Genomic DNA, 12,738 nt, shown 5'->3' on the forward strand with positions numbered 1-12,738 from the left:
GAAGCAACAAAGTGTAAAACGACGCCATTGAGGATCCCTGATGTGGTGGTGGTGGCGGTGGTGGCGGTGGTGGTGGTGGTGGGGAGGCTATCAGACCTGGCACAGCTCCGTGATGGTGCTCCCGAAGACGTGCAGTGTGTGTCTGGTGCCGCTGAGTGTCACGGGGGAGGCAGGAACAAAGTCGCCGCCATTTATGAATGCAGCGGTGGAGGTTAAGTGTCAGGGGATCGTGTGGTCTGAGGCGCTGCAGGCAATGATAGTGTGTTCAGCGACTCCAGGCGTGACGTGAGGATGTCTGGCGCGGAGATAGCGTTTGTGGATGAAGATGTTTAATGTACACTGATTGAATGGGGGATCATATTAACTGTATTTTCTTACTGTACGCTGATTGATATAAAGGAGATTATAACTAAATTTCATTGTTGATTGATATGGAGGACAATGTGGCTATTTTCTATTGTGCATTGATTGCTATGAAGGTTATAACATATTGCTGCGAAGGAGATTACAACTACATTTTCGTACGTGTATAAGAGGTTGGTGTGGGGATTACAAATTTAAGGAAATAGAAACAGTCGCTCATCTCCCCGCCAGAAGGAGTAGGAAAAGAGTCCTGGTCTTGCTGTCGGTTAGTTTCACCTCTGCAGATGCTCCCTTAGATAAACAGACAGTACAAATAATAGACATCATCCTCTTCACCAGTCCCAAGCCACAGAAAGCTGGAAAAAAATATAGAATCAAACAAGAGAACCCCACTTTACAACAATGCAAACTTACAACTTTTACACCATAAGGAAACAAAACGGGATGAATGAGTGTAAGAAAAAAATAAAAGCTTGTGAGTTCTCAACAAATTATTTCTTCAGCCGGAATTCCCAGAGAAAAGAAGAGACGACGGGAACCCCAAGCAGCCTGCACTCGTATAAGGCCACGTGACCTCCCTGACTGGGTAAAAACACGAGTCTTTCACCTGGGGGAAAGCTCCGGACGGTGAAGGCCGCGGCGAAGGGAGGGGCTGAGCGTACCTGAGCGGCACTTGAGCAGGATGAAGCGGGGCTGAGTGAGGAGTGTGACTGAGCAGGGCAGGGTAGGGTGGGGCAGGAAGGGCAAAAGGCACATAGAGGGGAGTCCAATAAACGGAGGAATACCTTAAGGAGGAATGGCAAAGGGCGAGACCCAAGACCCAAGGTTGAAAAATCATACAGCAAAAAAAGTGAAAAAGTTGAAAGCAAATATGTTCTTACGAGTCAATACGCAGGGAACGTGATCTTACGGTGTGAACGTGTGTGTGTGTGTGTGTGTGTGTGTGTGTGTGTGTGTGTGTGTGTGTGTGAGTGTGTGTGTGTAGTGTGTACGTGCTTACGCTCGAACATTTTTTTTGTTTTATCTTTATTCATCATTTCCTCATTTATTTATTTGAATTCCAGTACTTCTATCCTCCATACAAACACACACACACACACACTCCACTAGTGCCACACTACAAACCAGTAACGTATACACCACAGCTTTCACCTTCCACAGCTACATTCTTTCCTATTTATTGTTTACTCACTCATTTATTTAAACTACAAGTATTCTCTACCTTCACACACACTCACACACACACACACACACACACTCCATTAGCACCAAACTAGCAAGCAAGAACCTACATCACAGCTTAGACCTTCCCCTGGCTAAGTTCCTCTGCAAGCCAGCTGGTACCGTCAAGACTCCCTCCCTCGGTCCCTTCCCTCGCTCAACAACGCTCGACTGAATCTTTCCAACGCAGTAAACCTTCAGGCGCCATCTCATCATCCCGTAATCTCCCACCTGAACCTAGTATCTCTCCTCTCTCATTAAGGCAACTTAGCGGAGATAAAACGCTCCGTAACACACCAGTTCTTTACTCCCACTCAACTGCGTCCCTTATACAGGTGTCTCATTTGCAAGGTAAGGAGTGTAAGGAGTACGCTACACTGCTCTTCACTCCTTCTACTCCTCCTAGCGGCTCCTCGTACTCAAAACGCCACCAGGAGAGGAATGGGATTAAAAAGATGCTGCGTCTCTCCCCTCTCTACTCTTCCAGATCTTCACTTATGCTTCTTTTCAGCCTTTACACTAATGCACTATCGCTTCCTCGTCGCCTTATTTAGGGTTTAGTGACGGACGTTGCTTCTTGTCGTGGCTCGTGGGAAGGTTGTGCAGGATCTGGTGTACCCTGTGACTTGTGGAGGTGACGTTGCCTGTTGCTCCTACTGTCTGTTTACCTTTTCCTCCTCTTTCTGTGTCTGTCTGTATATGCTTGTTTGGGTCCTTCTCCCATTCTCTCTCTCTCTCTCTCTCTCTCTCTCTCTCTCTCTCTCTCTCTCTCTCTCTCTCTCTCTCTCTCTCCACTTTATGTAGTTATAATGTTTTTCCTCACGGTTTCAGATATGTTTTTAGATTTAAGCATCCAAGAGAGAGAGAGAGAGACAGAGAGAGAGAGAGAGAGAGAGAGAGAGAGAGAGAGAGAGAGAGAGAGAGAGAGAGAGAGAGAGAGAGAGATAACAAAATTACCACCAAATATAGGAAATTTTAACTCTGTCTGTCTGATAAGGTTCATAGTACTATGAAAAAAAAAAAAAGAAAACATCACCAGTGATCACATTTCTTTCCTCTAAGAGTTGTAACTGGAGGAATATATAAACAATCGATATCTGCTTTTGTTTTTCCTCCGTCTCCTCACACACTGGACTACTCCCGTGGGGACAGAGAGGAATTGACACGTTCAGTACTTTGGCAGCAGTTAAATGTTTACCCTGGATACCATTACAGGATTTTATTAAGGACAGAGCTTGTAGTGCTTGTAACCAGGGACTTACTAATCATCGGGGATTACTCATCCTGATTTACAGACATCAGATGATAGGAAAATAAGAGAAGCTACAAAAAGCCAATAGGTCTGCACGTGGGAGCCCTGCATACAACATACCTAACAGTTTCTACCTCTCATCCTTATCCATGATTCTGTTTGATCTTCTTTTAAAGCTCCCAGTTAGCTCATTACTGATGACCTGAATACCAAGTCTATTGAAATGAAAACCAATTGCTTTCTCTCTCTCTCTCTCTCTCTCTCTCTCTCTCTCTCTCTCTCTCTCTCTCTCTCTCTCTCTCTCTCTCTCTCTTAATCTAACTTTAATCAAGCTTGAACCTCGCTGTTAGATAAGAACTAAATACCTACTTACTGAGTCTACTGCAGTGATCTACCACTTTATTTAAGAGCCAATTGCATCCTATCTCTTTACTAAATCGAACTTTATCTAACTTACACACATTACTCTTAGTTTTATCCGGAGTACTAACCCTAAAGATTATGTTCACATCGCCCTCGTTATATCCTGCATTTCCTCTTCTATGACTAAAATGTGTGGTTTTATGAGGTCTACAACTTGCCTGCAGTAGTGAATCAGTCAGGAGCGCTGATACTTCCATGAAAACTAAACCACATCTCCATCGGACTCGTGTTTACAGAGCAAATGTTTGGCCACCTGAGTAACTCCCAGAAATATATCCATTCATTCGCTGGTAATCATTATCATGTCAGCTTGTGGGAAGGAAAACATCTATTTGTGTACGTTTGCTGGGCATGTATTGATCTTTGTATTGAAGTGGCTAGCTGTCTATCTGTCCGGCTGTCAGTCAGCCAACCAGTCTGCTAATAAACTTGGCCGATATATCTATTTATGTATGCAGATATATAAATGGTTATAGACAGATTGATATTACTCATTTACTGTCTCTCTCTCTCTCTCTCTCTCTCTCTCTCTCTCTCTCTCTCTCTCTCTCTCTCTCTCTCTCTCTCTCTCTCTCTCTCTCTCTCTCATTTTGCCTTTATCTGTATGACTTTTCCATGTATATACCAAGATTATCACCATCACCTCTTTGCATAATTGCAGTAATATTTTTCTTTTTATCCAGGCATTCTCAAGGCGGCTTAAGGAGTCCCCTCGAGCACCAGGCGGCGGCGGCGGCGGCGGCTCCCAAGCACTTCTGTCTGAGCATCCCAAGAATCCACAACATTTGATGAGTAAGAGATGATGATTTAACGTGAGGGAAATTTAGATCATGCGTTATCTTTACTTTCATGGTGTTAATTCCAGTGAATATATATTTTACTCTCATTGAATTATGGTTTTACTTTCTTTTTTTTTTTTTTAAGTATGATATTAGTTATTTTACTTTTACATCAGTCAAGATCTATTTGATTTTTTCTTTTTCTTTTTTTTTTTTTTTGCCTCCGTTTATTTTGAAGGCGCAGAATTAGTTCAGTGACGTCAAGATTGTTGATGTTCCTTCTGTCAGTCTTTCTGCTGAACTCCTTAATCAAAGTGGGAAGGAAAACATTTTACAAAGTCTGAAGCTCAAAAAAGGATGAAGAAGAACCTGTACACCAGCATCTCACGTCACGCATTCACACACCGATAGAAACTTAAGAACTGATTAAGTTATGGCACCAAAAACAAGGTTACAAGGTACACTTCATGGCTAAGATAAGAGACGACGTTATCTCGACGTTATCTTTCTTATCTATTCTGTCCACCTCTCTAATGCAAGAGTTAACCAGTATTCTCAATCATTCATCCCTTTCTATGGTAAACTCTGGAACTCCCTGCCTGCTTCTGTATTTCCACCTTTCTATGACTTGACCTTTTTTCAAGAGAGAGGTTTCAAGACATTTATCCTCCATTATTTGATTGTTCTATTTGGAATTCTCTGTGGGACCTGGCATCAAGTGGACCTTTTTATATACTATTTTTTTTATTGCCCTTGGCCAGTGGCCTTCTTGCATAAAAAAAAAAAAAACATACACACAGAGCCACCCAGCATCAAACACACCAGACACACAAAGACACAACAACACCACCACCACCACCACCACCACCACCACCACCACCACCACCAACAACAACAACAACAACAACAAATGAAATCATGTCTTCAAAAACAAGGCGATAGAACACTAACTAACACTAAGAAAAAACAACTCCACCTCTCCCATAAAAAATCGTGGCAGTGCACCACGCAACACAGAGGCACGCAACACCCCAGCACCCAAACACCTCAACCCAACACATGGAAGGACAATTAAAGCGAGGGCAGTGCAGGGATACAGGCAGGGTCAGCAGCAGCACTGGTATAGGTCTGGTCTGGTCTGGCCCGTGCAGGGAAAGTAACCCAACCTCCCTGTGCCGCAGTTAGCCAGCGTGATCACCAGGCAGCGGGGGGCACGAGTGATGGCACACGGGGCGGGTTTTCAGTGTTGTGCCGATCGTTTGCACTGCCATCAGGGTCTCACCTCCAAGCCCTCTGTGAAGCGCCGCCAATCTGGGCCTGTGTTTAGGGCCTCCCGCTCTCAATATCTCTCTATTTGCATGTAAACTGCTTGCTGCAGGGAAAACTCACGAGTTATATCTGGGGAGCGTTGCTTTGATCAGTGTAATCCAGTTTGCTGGGAAAAATTGTGTTGCCTTGGGAGAGAAACGATACCTCCGCTGATCCAGACCTGCCGCGGGGGAAAAGTGCGAGTTTGTCGAGGCGGAAATGATGCCTATAACTATCTATCTGCCTCTCGTTTCTACCGTCTACCTTTCTTTGCTTTTCGCTCTCTCTCTCTCTCTCTCTCTCTCTCTCTCTCTCTCTCTCTCTCTCTCTCTCTCTCTCTCTCTCTCTCTCTCTCTCTCTCTCTCTCTCTCTCTCTCACACACACACACACACACACACACACACACACACACACACACACACAGAGAGAGAGAGAGAGAGAGAGAGAGAGAGAGAGAGAGAGAGAGAGAGAGAGAGAGAGAGAGAGAGAGAGAGAGAAAGCAATATTATAATCACACACTTTGAATATTCCTCTCATGCGCCTCAATAATCTTGTCTCCTTGTGTTTATCGCTTGTCGCGTCGCGTGTTTGTGTGTCTGCATACCTGCCGCGCCTCAGGAGTCACCACCTCCAGACCCTTTGTGCGGCCCAGGCAGTGAGTGAGTGGGTGGGTGGGTGGGTGGTGATGTGGTGGTGTGGTGGTGTGGTGTGATGTGAAGGGTGTTGAGGTGTTATTGCAGCTCCTGAAGTCCCCGCTGCTCTGTTACAATACTGGTAACACTGTCACACTTCTCTCCTGCTGCGGTGTCTACTTGATCCGCTTAGAGACAGGACTTGTTATGAATCTTTGAAGGTGTTAGTTAATGGTGTTGTAAAGTTTCATAAATAATAGTGGCAGTAGTTTCCCTTGTTTCCTTTCACTGTGGGAGGTGGACTGTTGGTTCGATTGCTAATGGAATGTAGTGACAATGCATTGAATTTTTTCTTACTCTCTCTCTCTCTCTCTCTCTCTCTCTCTCTCTCTCTCTCTCTCTCTCTCTCTCTCTCTCTCTCTCTCTCTCATTATTTCCACCATCTAACTGTATCCATTTCAAGATTAAAGTTAGTACATATTTATTATCTTCTTCAATAACTTCTTTTCCTTGAAGCTCTTCCTCTCGTCACACCAACCTCTTCACTATCCAGAGAAGGGAGCTATAATTACTATTATGGGGACAAACTGTACTGAAGCGACTGATGGCAAACCCTACTGAGACCTGAGGTAATTAGTTCTACCTACTTCAGCTCATCCGTTTTCTCTAGACGCAACACTATCATAATTAAAGGTAAGGTTATAATCCACTCAGTCACAGGGAGGAAGACTGTTGTGAATCCGGTGACTATGAGAAGGGTCTTAACATCCACCTGCTGCCAACCCTCACACTGCAGCACACACGCACTGCCCTACCATCTGCTGAAACCCAGTGTTCCTCGCCCCTTAAATTTCCGACTGCTGTTCCTAGGCGATTCCATTCCATTTCTTTCGTATCTGCCTAATCCTCCTCCTCCTCTTCCTCCGCTACCACTTTCTCTTTCCCCTCCTCTTCATTTTCATCTGCCATCGTAAGTCTCCTTGCTTAAAAAAAAAAAAAAGTGCCTCCCAGTATTCGCCATGAGTCACGGCACTGCATCAATATCCATCTTGTTCTGACTGCAAACTCTACTATCTCTCCTCCCCACCTGCCGCTGCACTGACACCTCCCGCCCACCGCCTTATGGGACTCACCAGCCACCCTTCTGTCCCATCTGTTATTGTGCTCGACAAGGCCACTTCCACCCACCCACCCACACACACACACACACACACACAGACATACATACACACGCATAATATATACACACCTAAACATATATATGTATTATTTGTAACAATGAAATTCCTTGGTGTACAATGGTGCACTGGTGAAGCCTGATATATAAACACGTCGGCATGCACCGCGTCCTCCGCGTGGCCTCCAAGAGGCTGAGGCAAAACGCAAACATAACTAAATTTAGGATCCATCTCCCAGCTGATAAGCCACAGGCTGTCACAGGCAAAGTGACTTATGACGCGTCTGGCGGCCGAACGTCAAGCGTGAGTCACAGCATCGGTTAATGTCTCGCTGCGGAGCGTGGCGGCGGCAGCGACGGTCGGGATCCCAACAAGTGAGACTGCAAGCGATACAATACGAGTGAGTTAGGTGCGAGTCGTCACTGAAGAGGAATTCTGTCACGCTGTCAAGATTTGAAACCTGAGAACATTTAGTAAATAGGCTGAGTTGCTCCCGCGGCGAGGCCAGGCCAGTGCACCGCCTCGCGGGACTGCGATCAGGAACAATCACGCCAGGACCATAAACTACTCGGGCCTGACAAAGCAAGTGCCCGGCTCGGCGGGGCGCCACCAAGACACTCACACCGCCGCTCTGTCCTCAGCAAATGCCTGAATTAAAGGTCAACATAAATCCACATAACGGTGTCGCCGCCTGGGTGTTCCTGCCCTAATGCTTCTCTTATTGGCGAGCACTTCTTGGTGCTGACGCCTCCACCTCCGCCGCCGCCACCGCCGCTGCCTTTATTTATGCCTTAAGCTGCTGGTGCTCCTTTGTGCCGCGCGGGGCGTCCTGCACCACCTGTCTCGCCCGCCGCCACTGAGCTAGCCAGCCAGCACGCTCGCTATAATGTCTGGACGTAATTATCTTGCCTCTTTTGGTCTTGCGTTTGATTCTGGCAACACCGCCGTCACCACCACCACTATTTCCAGGCACTGCTGCACCACCACCACCACCACATCGAACATGCATTAAATTTAGGAGAAGCAGGAAATTTTAATTAAATCCAGGTAGGCCACGTAATTACTCTCTTTCCGCGAGTTAATAAACAAGCAATCAGCCAACAAAAACATGCAGAGAGAGAGAGAGAGAGAGAGAGAGAGAGAGAGAGAGAGAGAGAGAGAGAGAGAGAGAGGAAGTCGTACAAACAAACAAACAGCACGAGTCGGCGGCGGTGTGGACGGAATGGTCATTACGATAAATTCTCGAGGGGGAGATCAGCGTTAATTAGAGCAATTACCTCGATACGGCGCATAATTATTGTTTTACTCGCGCCGCCCAAATAACGCCTGGAGGCCACGGAGGGAAGGAAGGACGACGACTTGCTCCTTTTCTTCCCGTTCTTCCTCCTCTTCCTCGTCCTCCTCCTCGTCGTCGTCCTCCTCCTCCTCCTCTTTCTCCTCCTCTCTTCATCCTTTCACTACGCACATTGCATTTCATTCTATCTCCATTTCATTATAGGACTTCCTAATTTTCCTTGCATTTCCACCTCAACCTCGAAGCACCCTATTTTTTTCTTTTAATGAGCCATTCTGTCTAAGCCACTCAGTCTAAACCACTCAGTCTCATATCTTTCATTCCACATCCATTTCCTATGACCTACATTTTTCTCATCTATAGTATTCATTCTCTTTTCTCTATAACATTACATTACCCTATTTTTTCTCCAAGTCATCTATTGAACCCCTTCCTCTACACTTCCTCTCATTTCAAAAATTTTACTTCTTCACTTATTCTTCAACACTCACAGTTCATATCTTCACAAGAATACAAATACAAACACTGCTTTTTTTTTTCTCTCCTTCAGTAAGTCATCCGGCACACTCCATGTTCTATGCATTTCCTCAGCCCAATCTTCTCTAAAGCTTCTTCTTCTCCATTTGTCAATATCCAAGCTTCACATCTTCACAAATATACAGTTCTACACTTTTTTTTCCTCTTTCAGTATCAGCAAACCAGCCAACCCATCTCTTTCTCACTACACATCTCAGCCCAACTTACTCTTAAACTTCCTCTTTTCCATCTATATGTCAGCATCCAGGCTTCACACCTCCAAGGGAATATAGTTCTCTACACTTTCTAATATTGTTTCTCTCGTGCCAACTTCTCTGACCTCCCCGATCTTGAAATTTCAGCACCTCGTTTTGCCCTATACATTTAGCACCCTCGTCGTCCTCTCAAGCACTCCTTCCTCCCAGATGTTGGCTGTACTTTTCTTCCTCACCCTTACAGCAACATGGACCTTCCTCCGTGTTCCCATGAGAGGATAAGGGGACTTGCTATTTGTGTACTAAAGTGTCTGTCTACCTTTCAGTCTGTCTATCAGTTAGTCAGCCGGGTATTTATTATATTCCCCGTTAAGTTTCTCGTTTTGTTAGTTGCTGGAGAGAAGTAAGGGGCGTGAAGTGTCTACCAAAGTATATGTCTGCCAGTCCTTCTGTGTATGTACATGTCCATCAGTCAGCCAGGCACGTATTATACTCGTACACCAAAAATGTTTCTCGTTCCGGTTGGTATTACTAAACGTTTCGGCGTCTTATTTCCACTACTTGTGCTGGCTACTGGAGGACTATCAAAGGTGTTCTCATGACTCATCAAGGGTATTTTTGGTTCTTTTCACACTTTAACAAGGATTCTGCACCGCTGAAAAAAAAAAAACATCCTGACTTATCATCTGTGTGGCCTTTGAAAATATTCCAAAGCAACTTAACCAAGCACTTAACCAAAGCACTTAGAAATATGGGCATATTTAGAAGGGACGTGAATGTTTATAGTTACACCTTTAAAGAACATTAAAACATAAGGAAATAGGGGAAGCTATAAGAAGCCACCACACCAACACCGCAACCACTGCATAAAGGATACTACCCATTTCCTCTTATCCATAAATCTGCCTAGTCTTCTTTGAAAGTTTATTGTTGACTCGACACTAACAATCTGATTATCGACTTACACCATCCACGCCACACCACATAAAAAGGTAAAGTATCTGGGCGACGTGTTGGGGAGAAGGAAAACGCCACTGCCTCACTAACCACTAAGATAACACTTTTCTTTTTTCGCTGCATTTGAAAAGAGTAATGTCAAAACACCTCTGAAAATAAAGTGGATAACATTTTTTTTTTTATTCATGCTTTGAGTTTTGGCAATAGCAAGCTGAGTGGGTGTTATTTATTTTCTCTCTATCTTTTTCCTTCCCTAGTTTGCCTCCTTGACACTGAAGAAGGAAAAGAATTATGTTTGTTTAGTGATTCAAGTGCAGCTATTAAAAGTTCAGAATATTTTCCCCCCTTCTCCCCCTCTCTCTCTCTCTCTCTCTCTCTCTCTCTCTCTCTCTCTCTCTCTCTCTCTCTCTCTCTCTCTCTCTCTCTCTCTCTCTCTCTCTCTCTCTCTTCTCCTACCTCCCACTCTCCCCCTCTCCTTCCTTACCCCCATTTCTCTACCCCTCTCCCTCTCCTTCCAACCTGCTTCCTCCCACAGTCCCTCTCTCTCTCTCTCTCTCTCTCTCTCTCTCTCTCTCTCTCTCTCTCTCTCTCTCTCTCTCTCTGCGCTCCTTCAATATCTCTCCGTGGCCCCAAAGAAAGATGAAGGAACGGAGATGAAGTGATGCTGATACTTCGGATGCCAATCTCATTTTTACTGCCAGCCATCTCTTTCTTTCCTCCGTCCCTCCTCCTTAAGTCACTCTTATTCACTGCTCCTTTCCTCTCCTCCCTCCTTTTATAAGTCACAGGTGAATGCGTTTGTCATATTCCTGCGTTTTAATGGTATTTGAACTCAGTCTCTGTTTCCCTGTCTGTCTGTCTGTTTGTCTGTCTGTTTTGATCTTTCTCTCTCTCTCTCTCTCTCTCTCTCTCTCTCTCTCTCTCTCTCTCTCTCTCTCTCTCTCTCTCTCTCTCTCTCTCTTTTAACCTAGCATTACTAACCTAAACTAACTTAGCTAACCTAGCAAGAGAGAGAGAGAGAGAGAGAGAGAGAGAGAGAGAGAGAGAGAGAGAGAGAGAGAGAGAGAGAGAGAGAGCGTAAATCAGTTATTGAGTCTAGTAACAAGAGAAGGAGGGAGAGGAAAGGAAAAGAGCAATTAATTATTTGAAGAGAGCACACACTAGGGAAATGGATAAGTGGAGGGAGGAATGAGAGAGAGAGAGAGAGAGAGAGAGAGAGAGAGAGAGAGAGAGAGAGAGAGAGAGAGAGAGAGAGAGAGAGAGAGAGAGAGAGAGAGAGAGAGAGAGAGAGAGAGAGAGAGAGAGAGAGAGAGAGAGAGAGAGAGAGAGAGAGAGAGAGAGAGAGAGAGAGAGAGAGAGAGAGAGAGAGAGAGAGAGAGAGAGAGATTTAGAAGCGGCAACAAGAAAGGGTAAGAAAAAAGTTAAATGTGAATAGACAGAAGACTAAAAAGACACATTACAAAAAAAAAAAAAATAAGAAAGCAATTATCGAGAGAAAGAAAGAGTGAAAAATAAGAGAAAAAAAAAACGTGGGAAAAGAAAGAAAGGAGAGAAGGGCATGATTCGAAAAAAAGAGATAAAAACTGGCAAAGAAAGGAAGGAAGGAAGGAAGGAAGGAATGGAAACAGTGAAGGAGACGGAAGAAGAGGAGGAAGAAATGAAGAGAAGGATGAATTGATGGTGTTAACGGAGGAGGAGGAGGAGGAGGAGGAGGAAGATGAATGAATGAAGAAGAAGAAGAAAAAAAAAGAAAGAAGAAGGAGAAGAAGAAAAAGACGACTTCGTGATTAGTGTCCTTCATCATAAGATCTCGCCTTGGCCAAATATAACTCAAATCCTGCTTTATAGACTGGACTCTCTCTCTCTCTCTCTCTCTCTCTCTCTGAAGGCCGTCCTCACCCATTAAGATGATGAGACGAGGAGGCGAGGAGGCTGGAATAGAGAAGGGCAAGGAGGCACTGGCTGATGAAGGAGGTGGAGCGACGGAGCGGGGGTACTTATAGAGGAGAGAGAGAGATACTAGGGGTCCTGTGGTGTAAGGGGGCCTGGAACGGTAATAAGGCTGAGACGCGGTAATAGGAGTGAAATACATGGTAATAGGACTGATTACAGGGATTGCAAAGGGCGGATTGAATTGGCAATGAGGTTTAAAGCAGCTTTGAGTGAAACTGAAGGAGGGCTGTTGTTTATGAGTTGCTGTTTGTTGGGCTTGGTGAGTGTATTTGCAAAGGGAATGTGTTGGAGAAATTTACTGTTGTGAGTTTAACGGGGTATATTAATTTTCTCTGCATCTCTGTACGTGTTTATCAGTCCCTCGTACATTGAAGAATTCCCTGGTAAAAGAAAAAAATGTTGCTATGAAAGAAGAAAGCAGGCAAAATCACTTACGGAAACCATTCTTACACGCAGAACTGATGGAAAACACTTTTGTATTTATGGAGGTGTGTCTTAACAGTCACACAGTCACAGTAGTGGGTAAAAAAAAAAAATGCTATTGTGAAAGAAGAGAGCGGAGGAAAAAAAATTCACGTTACATAAACCATTCTTATTCACAAAACTAAAGGAAAAAAAAAAAACTATTGTATTTATGATGATGTGT

Source organism: Scylla paramamosain, chromosome 1, assembly GCF_035594125.1.
Source record: "Scylla paramamosain isolate STU-SP2022 chromosome 1, ASM3559412v1, whole genome shotgun sequence".
Lineage (NCBI taxonomy): Eukaryota > Metazoa > Arthropoda > Malacostraca > Decapoda > Portunidae > Scylla > Scylla paramamosain.